The following is a 15,032-nucleotide window of genomic DNA, read 5'->3' on the forward strand; positions in this document are numbered from 1 at the left end:
TGGTCTCCGATGAGAGGAGGAGATCCACCAGGAAAAGACACTCCGACGCTCAAGTCCGTGGGAGCACAAAGATGATGCTAAATTCTTAACAAAAACTTAAGAGTAAGAGTATATAATAGAATTTTGTGTCCCCTTACTGAGAGAGTCATTACCTATTTATAGGTTTTGTTGGTCTCAGACCATTAAGAAAAACATTATCATGAAATATAAATGAATTTTATAATAGTAACTTATAACTGCTAATAACCTATAATCGATTTATGGTCTGATTTATATATCTTAAATATAACATTAAACAAGTAGTTATTGTCTGAATGTGTTCGATCATAATTAGGATATCTACACTCACTAAATTATTTAACTAATTTAAAATTTTAAATTAGTTTTAGAATCATAAAAGTATTTGGTAAGGTAAGTCAAATTAGTTTATTCTAGAATCTCTTTGCTTAGAAGCTATAAGTAGTAAGTAGAGTAGTTTCAAAATTTAAGATATTGAACATTTATTTAGTTATGAGAAAATATTTAATATTTATCGGATTACTTTAAATTTATTATGCAGTTCAAATTAAAAAATAATTAATGTTTCTCAATATGATGTTATACGGAAATTACACACTATAAAAATAATTTTGTTATAAAAGGAACTCAACATAACATTACTTTAATTTGAGAAAATAAAATAAAATAAAAAAATATAAAAAAATTAAATTTTGTTCGTACTCATTAGATCAATTAATTTAAATAAAATTACTTTCCAAATAAAAAAAATCACATACAAATTTTAAAAATATAAATAGAAGAACTAAAAATTTAAAATTATATCAAAACTTAATTATGTCATTTTAGGTTCTTAAATTCTAAGTTAGCTTATTATATCATTAACTAAATACCAACTTGTAGATTAACTTTTTCATAAAGGCATCCAAAATAAATTACCAAGTCATGTAATGATACTTGTAAAGAAGATATAGCCAAATGTGACATTGTTATTGTTATAAGGTAAACTTAATAAAATTCCCAAAAATTATATTATTTACAATGAGTATGATTTGGTAAGTGTCATGCAATTATTCAGTAATCACTCAAATTCTTCCTCCAACTTACGTGACCTGCAATTGATCCACTTTTGAAAATTTTAAAATTATATTTTATTTCAAATTTAAAAATCTGAAATTTAAAAATACCTTCTGAAAAAATAAATCCAAAATAGATTATTAAAATTTCGGTGTGAAACTCTGGAATAAAATTTGAAAATCAAAATCTTCTTCCAGAAAAAAAAATCTGAAATACAAAATACCATCTAATTTTTTTTTAAAAAAAATATAAAAATACATTAAGGTATTTCCAAAATTCAGAAAAGTATTTCAAAAATTACAATCCGAAAACGTGTTAAAGAAAAGAGATTTTATAATTTCACATATAAATTTGTTACAGATTCAAATTTGATGAGATGCAAGAAGCAATTGCCCAATAATCAATACTTGAATGGCAATTTATTCCTGCACTATATCAATTTGACCTTTTGACCTGCACCCTATTATTTTTATAAAATTTCAAAAATATTCTTATTCCGGATTTGAAAATCCGAAATAGTAAACAAAATTCAAAAATAAGAAAATACATTTCAAAAAAAAAATCTAAAACATAAAATTAAAAATATATTCCAGATAAAAATTTCCAGAATTAAAAAATGTGTTCCAGATATTAAAATTCAAAATATTTTCTGAAAGTGATTTTTGTTTACACCCTTCTTTTGTGTAAGGTTATTTTCGTCATGTATGAAGGATATTTTTGTCATTTTCAATAGTGAATTGGGTGCATGGTGTAATTGATATGGTGCCGGGAGAAATTGGCTAGTTGAGTATAAACCTGAGTTGCGGCCCAAATGGTCGAAGCCCAGAAGGAGAGAGTCCCCCTCCTTTTGAAGCACTACAACAACATACCCTAATGTGCTATAAATAGAGATAGCCGCAGAGAACGCAGTTAGGGTTTGTTTAGTTTTGGCCGTCTTAGCCACTTTGCATAGATACTGTGTTCAGATAAATTATTGTAATTTATGTTTGTTTTCTTCACGATGATGAGGGCTGTGGCATATGGGGAGAGCAGTGTTTAACTATGGCTCTGAAAAACCTGTAGGTTCTCTACAGGGTGCCCTGCCATTGAAGCCCTTCACATAAAAAACATGGCTTCATAGTACGGATTTTGTGCTTTGTGGGTGGCTCTTGGATTTTGGACTTTGGTCAATCTCTTTGCCAATCTCCTTCTTCCTTCCTTCCCACGTCTTTTCTCCACAAATCCGCCTCCAAACGCCATTACAAAATATTTCCAACAACATTCTTTTCTTTTAAATTTTAAAATGCCCTGTCTTTGGTTGATTTTTTATGACTGTTAATGCACATGAATTTGCTGTTTGATTAGACAAGATTTCCTACTACTACTTCTAAATTATTTCTTTTTGCAATCAGAAACTCCTCAAATTTATTTTGTAAATACTCAGGGTCTGTTATTTAAAATCTTAAATAAATAGAACTATGCTTGAAATTCATTTACAAGAAACACCACACTCCTGCAAATTCTTTTATAAGAAACATAGTATTATTGTCTTGTTTAGATAGTCTAGGCTTTGGAATAACACGTGGTTTCATTTACTTGTACACTAGCAGAACTATAGTAATAAATCAAGTTATAGCTGCTATAATATGCATGCACAGAAGTTACATCACGTTATAAGTAGAGTTCTGGTTTAGATAGTCTAGGCCTTGGAATAAGAACTAGACCCTAAACCCTAGCCTTGGAATAAGAACTAGAGGCTTCATTTTCTTCACCACAACGCCGAATTTACCTGAAAATTCAAGCACTGTTCCATTGGGTAATCTCCACTCAAAAGAATACAAGAAGGAAGCTAGCATAAAATTTTCATCTTCTCAGCAAGAGGTAGCCCTGCGCAGATTCTTCTTCCTGATCCAAAAGGAAGATACTCAAATCTGTTGCCCCAATAATCGAACTTGCCGTCATCACTCAGAAACCTCTCTGGTTGGAATTCTAATGCATCTTCCCAAATGTGAGGGTCTCTTAGTATAGTCCACATGTTCAACATTACTTGTGCACCTTTTGGAATGGTATATCCACCAACAGTGCTAGTTTGTTTTGGGCAACGAGGTACCAAAAAGGGGAGAGGGGGATGCAAACGAAGTGTTTCCTTTATGACAGCTTTTAAGTACTGTAATTTGGGCAATTGGGATTCTAATTCAACTGCCTTGCCCAATCCTATTACAGTATCCATCTCTTCATGAACTCTCTTCATTGCCTCAGGATGCTGCAACAGCCTCGCTACCACCCATTCCATTGTTGTTGATTTGGTCTCGGTTCCACCCACCACTATATCCTACATATACAAGCAACTCCTCGGATAACAAAGTCCATTCTGAAATTTTGCTAAACTAACAATATGCATAGTGTTCCTGCCTTGTTACCATGATCTTGTTCTCCTAAAAGTGGCAGATAGGCCTCTGTTTTCTTGGGAAATGTTTTCATAACTCAAGATAAATACTAAGTGGAAACATGAAATAATAACACCAGGAGTATTCATTTTTATTTATCCTCTATCAAACTCTCTGACCCTCTCATATCTCACATTTCTATTGCTCTGCACCCCATTTATCCTTCAAGATTTTAAACCATGAACACAACTTTTACCACATCCTTAAGGATTTTAGGATTTTCGTGTATTTGCCTACACTTTCTTATAATAAAAGGATAGCAACGCTAAAAATTGGAACTGTAAGTTAAAACCTTAGATGGGATTAATGATAAGATAACTATCATACAAGTTACAAATTTTAAACAAGTTAGAGAGAGGCTGGCCTCGAAAACATGCTATTAGGATGGCTTTGATCTCCTTCATGGTCATTGATGGTGACTCACTGCCACTCTTTGTAAGCTCCAACAGATATTGCAGGATGTGAATGGGAAGGCAGATGCACAAGTTTAGAAGCATTAGACGCACCCTAGAACTTATACATATCAGACGATACACGCATTGTCTAAGTACCAGACGAAAAATGCCCATGCTTTTTTTTTTTTATATATATAAAGCTTTCATGTTTAGCATCACTGTGTGTTCTTGCCAGTTGACTTGGTCGTCGGTAGACTTCTGCAGGCGAGCTCGGACTCTGGCTGCCTCGTGGTGGAACTCGTGCTTTCCTTAATGTCTGGATGTTGTTCCTGTTAAGACAGAGGGCGCCCTAACGGTCGGTCGCACTCCAACGGTCAAGTCAGTACATGGCTATCATAAATAAGAAGTATCTAATTTAATGCTCAGTAAAGTGTTAGCCAAGCGTTAGAAACAACGTACCGTAACCAAGGATCTTTAGTCTCTTTTATAGAGTGCCGCTAGGTTACCTCTTGCGGTAACAACTTTTGTTACGAGAATCTTATCTCGAATAAGGACATATTCAATGGGAGAAGAACTCGTTTCAGTGTCACAGCTATGCAAAATCTTATCTCCTAGGAGTGTATCAAATCTTAACAGAATAACCACTTGGATACCCACTTGGGTATTGTTCCCCAGGATCAAATATGTTTTCAAGTACATTTACATGCTTTGTGTATCATAGTACCATGCATATGTTATTATGTGTCAGCATGCAAATACTCTATCAAGCCCTAACACACTTTGGGCTTAATCTGATAGAATACCTTTTACTTTTTATAAACCCAAATGCACTACATGCACCCTTAGGCCCATTTAACACACTTTCGTTGACCTACCATGCCTTATACGAAAGATTATATCAATGCACGAATGAGAGTTAGTATGCACATACCTGAACCCAATCACGTACCTCTCGACCCAACAGCTGAGCTGACCTGCCTGTCGCAGACGTCAATGCCCGAACTCCGAGAATTGAGCTCTATGCCCTCTGGTCCATTATACTGTGCAACTTGAAATCTCAGTTATGCTGACACCTTAGGCAACAATAATCCTCTGCCATCACACGAAAAAAATATTATTAAAAAAAAGAAAGAAAATACAAAAAAAAAATGTGGGGACTAGACCAAAACCCATATGTTAACAAAAACGGTACATAGGTAGACTATACCTATTCATAAAGAATTCTAAAAACAGACTAGAAAGAAGCCTATTGTACCAATGAAATGATTCTTTATGAATAAATTCTAAATTAACCAACTTATTAGCACATGCATTCCCTTCACAAAAAATATGAGTAAACCTAAACCTGATTTGACCACAATAATTAAGACAAGTATTTCATCGATTACAAAGCATCCACGATATATTAGTCCTAGCAGTAAATGCAACACAAACCAAGGCATAATCACATTCAAGCCATACACTAGTAAGCCCCATCCTTTGAGCTTCCTCCATAACATATATAACTCCATAAAACTCAGCAACCAAAGCAGTATGAACATCAAGAAACACTGAGAACCCACCAATAAACTCCCTCATACTCCCACGGAAAATATCTCCACAAGTAACAAGACCAAGATATCCCCGAGCAACCCCATCAATGTTAATTTTAACCCAGTCTGATGAAGGGAACTCCCATCTAACAGGAAAAGGACGAAGAACTTTACTAGTATGAGTATTAATACCAAAAAACTTAATGACATTGAAATCCAACATATGAAGCTTTAGAAAAATTTTCTACAAGACAAGTTAAATCTTTAATTACCGAAATTGCCCTATAAACATAAATCTTATCCTGAAATCTAGCATAATTCATCATACAACATATCATCCAAATAGAAAAAAAAAAGTTATCACAACAAGCTTAAGTAATTTAACTAAAGGACTACCATCACTCTTAATAAAAGAAAGAAGATCATCCTTATTAGAGAATTGAGGAGTAAGAAAAATCTGTCAAACCCAACTTCAAATACGCAAAACAGGAGAACATTCAAAAAATAAATGTTGAATAGATTCCTCATGCTTTCCACAAAGCGTACACATAGAACATATATGCACACCTTTATATTGAATATGTTGATCTTTAGGAAATCTCCCATGAAAAATTTCCAGAGTACTAGAGTTTTGGAACGCAGAATAGATGAAAACCAAATGAATTTACCCCAACCACAGGGAACTCCTGGTTCCAAGAAAAAAGTCCTAGCCAATTTATGAGTGAAACGACCAGACTCATCTAGAATCCAATTGGGAATATCATGTTCCTCCCTAATTATGATATGATTATGATTAAACAAATGAGACATTTGCTGTAAAGATAAAGGAATATTCCAATCACATCTAGTCCAAAAACAAGGACATTGTATCTGGAATGCTAGCACCATCAGATAACCCTGCAATATTTACTAAAGAAGTAGAAGAACACCATTTATCATTCCAGAAATTAATAAAAGTACCTTTACCAACAGTTCAAGAAGTATTCTCAAGTATAATAGAATAAAACTGCTTAATTTCAGGTCAAAGAGATGAAGAACCATGGCTTTTAGGATAAAAGACCAAGGTCTGTTGCTATAAGCAAAGTTCCAAGCAAGCTTAAGAAGATACGCATTATTTTCATTATGAAGGTTAGTAATCTACAAACCTCCATTCTCAAGAGTAGAACAAATCGTAGCCTAATTAACGGTAGTTATGCCTTTTTTCGGAATATCACTAGTCCAAATAAAATTTCGACACCACTGCTCAACTTGCTTAAGAAGTGAAACAAGCCATTTATACATATTAAAGCTATAAGCTAGAAATCCAATAATAATAGTATTGACCAACTGAATCCGACCCATCATGCTAAGAGATTTAGCTTTCCAAGATGCTAGCATCAATCTGACTTTATTAGCCAAAGGTTGAAGAAATCAACACTATGGAGCACCAACAAAGATAGACACTCTTAAATAAGTGAAAGGCAAACAACCATGACTACAAGAAAGAATATGTTGAATTTTGGTTACAAATCTTGCAGAATTATCCGTGGTGAAAAAACTACTCTTAGAATTATTGACATATTTGTTGAACAAACTTTTAACCCTAACTAGGCCTATTTTACTATTGGTCCAAATACGAGCCCAAAAACCTATGCTACTTAGCCTAAATATTTGGTCTAATTATTTTATGTTACTAGTCTTTTTGTGTTCTTTTTTTATCAAAGCTCTAGTTTATCTTTTCAAGAGTTGGAGGTCTTCTTGGAGTTGTCCACTTGGTTTGGCCTACGAAAAATAAACAAAAGTCCAATTAGACTCATATTTGCAAATAAATCCATAAACAACCTGTAGGTCTTCATCCTCCTTATTATGTGGTTGTGTGTGGCTGTGGGCTTTGCCATTGAAAGGGCTAAAGGAAAATGGGCAAGATGAAAAGAGAAAGTTGGAATATTGGAAACTCGCCTAAAACTTGCCCAAGCAAGATCACTCCAAAGGAACTAACTTAAGGCTCGCCCAAGTAAGATCACTCTAGAAGAGCTTGCCCAAGCGAGTTCACTCCAGTGAAGTTGGGTTTTTTCTCGTCAAACTTGCTTAATCGAGATGTCACTTAGCCCAAGTTCAATTAAGTTAAATAGAGGGCGTGAGGCATAACCTTAGACATCATAGGGAGAATATAGAGAGATAGAAAACCCCAAAGGAGGCAACCATCAAGGAGAAACATCATGGATCTTCCTTTCTTTCTTTCCATGCTTGTAATGGCCAACATTAGTGGTATTTTCATTTATTCTCAAAGCTTGAACTATTCATGATTTTGATCCTTAGATTTGAGTGGAAAGTACTTCTAAGCATCTTAGCTAAATGATAATGCATATTTGAATGTTAGGGATAAATTTTATATGATGTAGACTTGGCCTGATTTGGATCTTTCCTAACTCAACCTAATTTGAATCTTTCCTAGCTATGCCTAAATTGGGTCAGACCCATTTTTTGGACCTCATCAACTTGCCTCAACTTGGTCTCAATCTGATTCGACTTGACTTGGGTCTGCCCCAATTTGGACCTGAGTCAACTTAGTCCAAATTAGGCTTGGGCTGATTTAGCGTGATGTGGGTCCATGTCAATTCTATATTAAGCGGACTTTGGATGACTTCACTTGACTTAACTTAACTTGGCAAAAGCTTGCTCAACCCATGGGCCAAACACAACTCAGCTTGACTTATCTTATCTTAACCTGTAACCGGTTGACTTGATCTAATGATGACCTTTTTACGACAAGTGCACCATGTTGTCAGAAGTAATAATTTGTCCCTAAGGATGAATATCGAACCCACAAGAAACAATTGAATTATCAAGTATAAGATTCACTAAATAGAAAACAAAATAATAAAGTTTGTTGGGAGTTTGTTATGATTGAAATAATTAAAAAGAAAGCAAGTCAAAGAGTTTGTTGGTTCAATTGGTAAAATCGAGATTGTGGTTTATCCTTCTTACTCTTTTGTAGTTTGAATAACATGGTAATATTCTATCATTTGATTGATGTTGATGCACATATAAAAATCATATATATCGATTTCTCACATATAAAATTTTAAGAGAGATTCCTAAATATCGATTCCTCGAATATTTATAAAATCTTCTTATCATTATGATTAGATGTTGATAGTAATTAACATTTCAATTCTATTCCTAGCATTCAAATATGTTAAGCATTATCATTTGGGTTAGAAACTTAGAAGTACTTTCCAGTCAAATCTAAGGATATTGATCATGGTAAATAAGCATTACAAATAAAATGACAATACCAATCATCAATCAAGAACAAAATATTATATTTAAATATCACTTCAATACATAAGAGTTTGAACAAATTATTCCCAATCCCAAAGGGTAGAATTAGTCACTCATGTTGGCCATTACAAGCATGGAAAACAATAAAAGAAGATCCAAAATGTTTCTCCTTAACGGTTGCCTCCTCTAGGGTTTCTAACACCTTATATTCTCCCAAATGATTCTTCAATCCAATTAATGATGTATAGGGTTGTGCCTCACGCCTCATATTTAACCTAGTTAGGCTTGGGCTAAGTGACTTCTCGCTTGGGCAAGTTAGACAAAATTAGGTCCAACATCACTGGAGTGATCTCGCCTGGGCGAGATTGGGCTCACTTGGGCAAGATCCTCTGGGAGCTTCTGGCTTATGCGAGTGATGGAGCGTTCTAGCTTTCCTTTTTTTAGCTTTGTCTATTCTCCTTTTGCTATTTCATCTCCATTCATCTCTAGAATCCTGATATTTACACAATTTTGGGAAAAAATCGTTTTTATTCAAATTATATCACAAAATATTTAAAAAGGTTTAAATTCATAAATTAGGAGTTATATTGTAGTTATTTTATCAATTAATATCCATCAGTACCTGTATTTTAATATCAAATATTACTAAAATCTAACACTTATCATCTAACTTAGGGTCAACTTGACGTGAATCGATCTTAATTTGGCTTGATGTGGACTTGACACTCAATTCAACCTGATCTAAGGCCAACCTGACTCAACCCGACGTGGGTCATATCTTACTCAGCTTGATGTGGATCCACATGACTTGACCCAATGATAGCTGTCGCTTTGTTGTGAAATTAAAATTATTCCAGCATAGATCTGTCTAACGCTAGAGAGATGATAGTATAGAAGTGATCAAAAGACCCCAAGTAAGAGGTGATGATAGCAAAAGATGGTCTTCCTATGATAAACAAAAAAAAAGTTAGTCCTGTTTTTTTATTGTGCAGATCAAGTATCTGAATGCTCGAGCAGGTAGAGACCCGAACCATTCTTAAGACCACCAAGCTCTCTCGAATGAGTTCTATTTTTTTTGCTTTCGAGATACACTGGGGGAAAAATCTCCTCCTAACTAATAAGTGAAACTCTATTGTCAAGTTAAGCAGTTCCTCTTGTCGAGCTAGACTATACTCGCACGTCTTCCAACAAATCGAATAGTGAGTCCAATGAAAAAAATTCAAAACTTATCTGCAAACAATGAGGATTAGCAATAACAATAAAGAAAAAGGGGTCGTGATTGTTAAGCAAGAAAATATAAATGATTATTTAAAACAGTAAAGAATGCAAGTTGACTCTCAAGTTCTTCCACCAATGAATTCCTCATAGGTTCTCTAAAGATTATTCCTTTCTTAATCCTCAAATAGAGCTAAACCTGATTGAACATGTGTCAATTTGATTCAACTTGAAACTCACCAGTAAAACATGCGTTTACTGGGTTAATCAGTACCCACTTTGTTTCATGAGTATACTTCATGGAAATGCTTATCTCATTTCTATTGAATCATGCGCCCAAGAAATTACTTAGAACAGTGCAAACTAACTAAGAAATCAAAGTTTAAGATAAGGAAGACCCCAATCATGTGTTCAAGTACAACCTCTCACAAAAATCAGTTTTCCAGGATATTAGAATATTAAAACAAATGCTATAGAGAACAAAAAAATGAAAATTTTATTGATCAAAACTTCAGAACTCAATGAGAAATTACAAAGGAATCAACCAAAAAGGTTTAGCCTTCCATGCGGAGGCACAACAAAAGTATTATAAAGAAGAAAAGAAAACTAGGTCTAAAATGTGTTTGCTCCTATGAAATGCGAGCCAAAAAAGTTGCTTCTTTCTTCCTCTGACGTATCTTTTATAATCTTCTTTTCCTTGCACAAAATCAGATTAAAAATCTGCCTTATGATAATGTTTTACAATTATCAAATGTTTTCTTTCCTATTCCAAATCATTAAACATATATCTTCATTCCCAAATAGTCTCTAATTTTATTCTTTCTTCTCTTCCAAATATATTGTTTCCAATTTTCTTCAAATTTGTGCATTGATTGTAATTGATTCCCACATTGTTGTGAGAGATATTGTAGAAATTTGCATTCAGTTATAATACAATCCAAGTCAACAAGGAGATGACCAAAGGACTCAAATTACCATTCACACTATGAGAAGTGATCTCAACTTTCAAGTGAAAACCCCACCAAGGATCTAGCAGACCTCACCAGAAGAAGAAATGGGCAAAGACTAGAACATCAAATGTTCTTCCTTCTGGTTTTCTTAAGAATAAAACAAGTTGTAAATAAATTGGGCTAACTTTAGGGGTTCAGATAGCAAGATAGGCTAGAATACGTGCCTTTAGCTTAATAGGGGGTGTAACTATCATTTTAGTTTGTTTTTTTACCTAATTTTTAGAAGAAGTGGCCTAAGGTGTGGTTTTGACTTAGTCAAACCCTAAAGGAAGCCCCCTCACATATTTACCATCCTATCCTTGCTCATATTGTTTTCCAAGGCACCCATTCCTATAAATAGGGTGCCTTACTCCATGTATTTTCATGTTGAAATTTATAGAATAAGGAAAAATCTGTACAAATTGTGTGAGGATTGTTTGTTCTAGCAATATGTCTTATCTTGAGTGAGTTTGAGAGCTCTCAAGTGACAACCCTCTACACTCATCCTGAACGAAACCATACTCCAAGTGGCGTGTCCCTTCTCAATTCACACCATAAGCTTTCTTCTTCCATCCTTTTCCTTCATTTCTATTACACAACTTTATTCACTACAAGAAAAAATACTTTTAGTGATATGAACATTCATCACTAAAACTTATAAATATGTCACTATTAATATCTTGTGACAATAATTACATTGTCCCTAGTGCTCTTGTCACTATTATACTTGTGACAATTATTTTAAATGTCACTAAAACTAAGCTCTATTATGACTATTAAATATATGGCCTTAAACGAGAGGGGGGTGAATTGTTTAAGAAAATTTTTTGTAAACTTTTAAGCCTAGAATGAAAATACTTCAAGAAAACCTTGACTAAGAATTCAGTTTTTCAAAACATAAAGCAAAAGCACAATACTGGAAAAACAATCGGTTGTTTTACCGAAACAATTGGTTGTTTATACCAGTTATTAATTGACAAAACTGAATTTAAAGAGATAGGGATAGAGAAATTGTACACAGTTGTTTATACTGGTTCACTCCAAACCAGAGCTACATCCAGTCTTCTCAGAAACCCTGAGGAAATCCACTAAGCAATCACCACTTGATCACTTACACAACAACCAAGAGAATGACCTTGAACACCTCAAGAAACACACTCTCCTTGGTCAACACACCAACACTAAGATTGCTGATCTTGATCCCCTCAAGAACACACAACCAATCTCAGCAAACACAGAAACGAATACTTGTTCAACAGAGTACAAGGATTACACTTGTTACAGAAGATAATCTGAAATCAATACAAGCAGAATTCTATTCCATACACTTTGATCAATCACAAACTCATAGCAATCTCAGCTCTTTGAAAAACTCAAAAACAAACTCTTAGGAAAAACTTTGTCAAAGATTCTTAAATCTCAAATCTGTTTTTCTGAATATATTCAAAGATGTAGTTTGTTATCAAATCTTAACAAACTCTTAAATTGCATTAAAAGATTGGTCAAAGCATTTAATGTCTGGAGCGTAAACAGTTAAATCATTTAAAGCTCAGTCAAACAGAAAACAATTTTTCTGTTATGGTCCCAAAACAAACAATCGGTTGTTTCCTCGAATCAATCGGTTGTTTTGGTACTTAACAGTTCAACCATTTTAAAAACAGTTTTCAATCTTTTTCTCAAAACACCTAAGTAAAAACAATCGGTTGTTTCGATAAAACAATCGGTTGTTTTAACTTAGTTTGAAAACATTTTACTTTCACAAAGATTGAGAATGCTAATACTTTAGATTTAATCAAAGGGTGGATTACAACATATAAACTACCCCAGAACTAAGCTAAACCAACAGAACAACATTAAGCACAACCAAGGTTTCAACATCCTTCAAAGGATTTGGATTCTTCAAAACTTGAACACCACTTGGTTCAACAATCTCCCCCTATTTGATGAAGACAAATCCCTGGTGCTTGTGTTTGATCTGATTAAATCTGAAGCAATTCCTGCAAAAAATAGCATTTATACTGTCCAAAGCTTCTTACAGCAGCAAGACAGTTTATTACTCATTCAAAGCATAAAACATGATAAACAATCGGTTGTTTACACGAAACAATCGGTTGTTTCTATCAGCAGCAGAAAACACTTTCATATCAGAGATTTTAACATTTTATACAATATCAGATAAAGATATACAAGAACCATTTAATTCTCCCCCTATTTGTCTTCACAAATAGACTTTAGCATGTATCAAGAACAGATTTAGGAGAGATTATTAGGATCAAGGATACCTAACTCATTTCTTAAGAAGAAAAACCTCTCTTTTGGTAAAGGCTTTGTGAAGATGTCAGCTAACTGCAGTTTGGTCTCCACAAACTTCACTTCACAGTTCCCATTTTGTACATGATCCTGATTTGTAAACCAAAATCTGCTAGTTGTTGTTTGAGCCATAGAATCTGTGCACAGCAGGTACCAACAACTATATATTCAGCCTCAACAGTAGAGAGAGCAACACATGTTTGCTTCTTGCTATGCCACGAGATTAGACTTGAGCCAAGAAGGTGGCAAGTGCCACTTGTGCTCTTTCTATCTAGCTTGCAACCTGCAAAGTCAGAATTTGAATAACCAATTAAATGTATTGGGGAGTGAGAAGGATACCATAATCCTACAGATGATGTTCCTTTGAGATATTTCAGAATTCTTTTTGCAGCTTTGAAGTGTGACTCTTTAGGATTTGCTTGATATCTTGCACATAGACACACCGCAAACATGATGTCCGTCCTACTAGCTGTTAGATAAAGCAAAGATCCAATCAAACCTCTGTATTTTGTTTGATCTACACTCTTTCCAGCAGCATCAGCATCCATGTAGCAGCTTGATGGCATTGGAGTGCTTGCTTCTATGCAACTCTCCATTTCAAATTTCTTGAGAATCTCCTTGCAATACTTTGATTGACTTAAGAAGATCCCATCCTTTGTTTGCTTAACCTGCAATCCAAGAAAGAAAGATAGTTCTCCCATCATAGACATTTCAAACTCACCTTTCATTGCAGCCACAAATTCTTCACACAATCTATCTTGTGTAGCACCAAAGATGATATCATCAACATAGATTTGCACAAGAATTTTTTCTGCATTTGACTTCTTGATGAAGAGAGTCTTGTCTACCATTCCCCTTTCATATCCATGAGATAGCAGGAAGTTGCTAAGCCTCTCATACCACTTTCTTGGAGCTTGCTTCAGTCCATACAAAGCTTTCTTCAACTTGAAGACATGGTTGGGATACTTATGATCTTCAAAGCCTAGTGGTTGATCTACATAGACTTCCTCATTGATGTAGCCATTCAAGAAGGCACTCTTGACATCCATTTGGAAGAGTTTAAAACCACTCATACACGCAAAAGCCAGCAGCAGCCTCACATCCTCCAATCTAGCAACAGGAGCAAAGGTTTCACCGTAATTTATGCCCTCTTCTTGATTGTAGCCTTTCGCAACTAGCCTTGCCTTGTTCCTTGTGATCACACCATCCTCATCTAGCTTGTTCCTAAAAACCCATTTCGATCCTATAATATTCATTTCATTAGTTTTAGGGACAAGAAACCATACCTCATTCCTTTCAAACTGATTTAGCTCTTCATGCATAGCTTCAACCCACTTCTCATCCTTGAGAGCTTCCTCAATTGACTTAGGTTCAATTTGAGAGACAAAAGTTGTGTGCCTGCAGAAGTTTGAGATGGAGCTACGTGTGGAGACACCTTCCTTTATCTGCCCTATGATGTTATCCACTGACAGATCTCTAGGAATCCTCCACTCCTTGGGCAGCTCACTCTGTTGCAGAATTTCAATCGATTGTTTCTGCGAATCAACCGGTTGTTTTTCTGCACAGATTTCCAGCTTCTCCAAACTGATGCTTTGTTCATCTTCTTCAGCACTGGTCTTTGGGATTTGATTGATTCTGCGATCTACCTCATCAAAGACAACGTGAACTGATTCTTCTACAGTTATCAACCTCTTGTTGTAGACTCTATATGCATGACTTGTGAGTGAATAACCAATGAAGATACCAAGGTCCGCATTCTCATCAAACTTTCCCAAGCTTTCCTTTCCATTGTTGAGAACGAAACAGCTGCAGCCAAACACTTTGAGG

General features: G+C 34.7%; 1 pseudogene; it reads right to left on the reverse strand.

The window, feature by feature from the left end:
• Positions 1-2,771: 2,771 nt before the first annotated feature.
• On the reverse strand, positions 2,772-5,650 carry LOC137809119 (geraniol 8-hydroxylase-like; annotated as a pseudogene).
• Between the last annotated feature and the right edge of the window lie 9,382 nt (positions 5,651-15,032).

The sequence above is a fragment of the Phaseolus vulgaris genome, chromosome 2 (genome assembly GCF_000499845.2).
Source record: "Phaseolus vulgaris cultivar G19833 chromosome 2, P. vulgaris v2.0, whole genome shotgun sequence".
In the NCBI taxonomy this organism is placed as follows: Eukaryota; Viridiplantae; Streptophyta; class Magnoliopsida; order Fabales; family Fabaceae; genus Phaseolus; species Phaseolus vulgaris.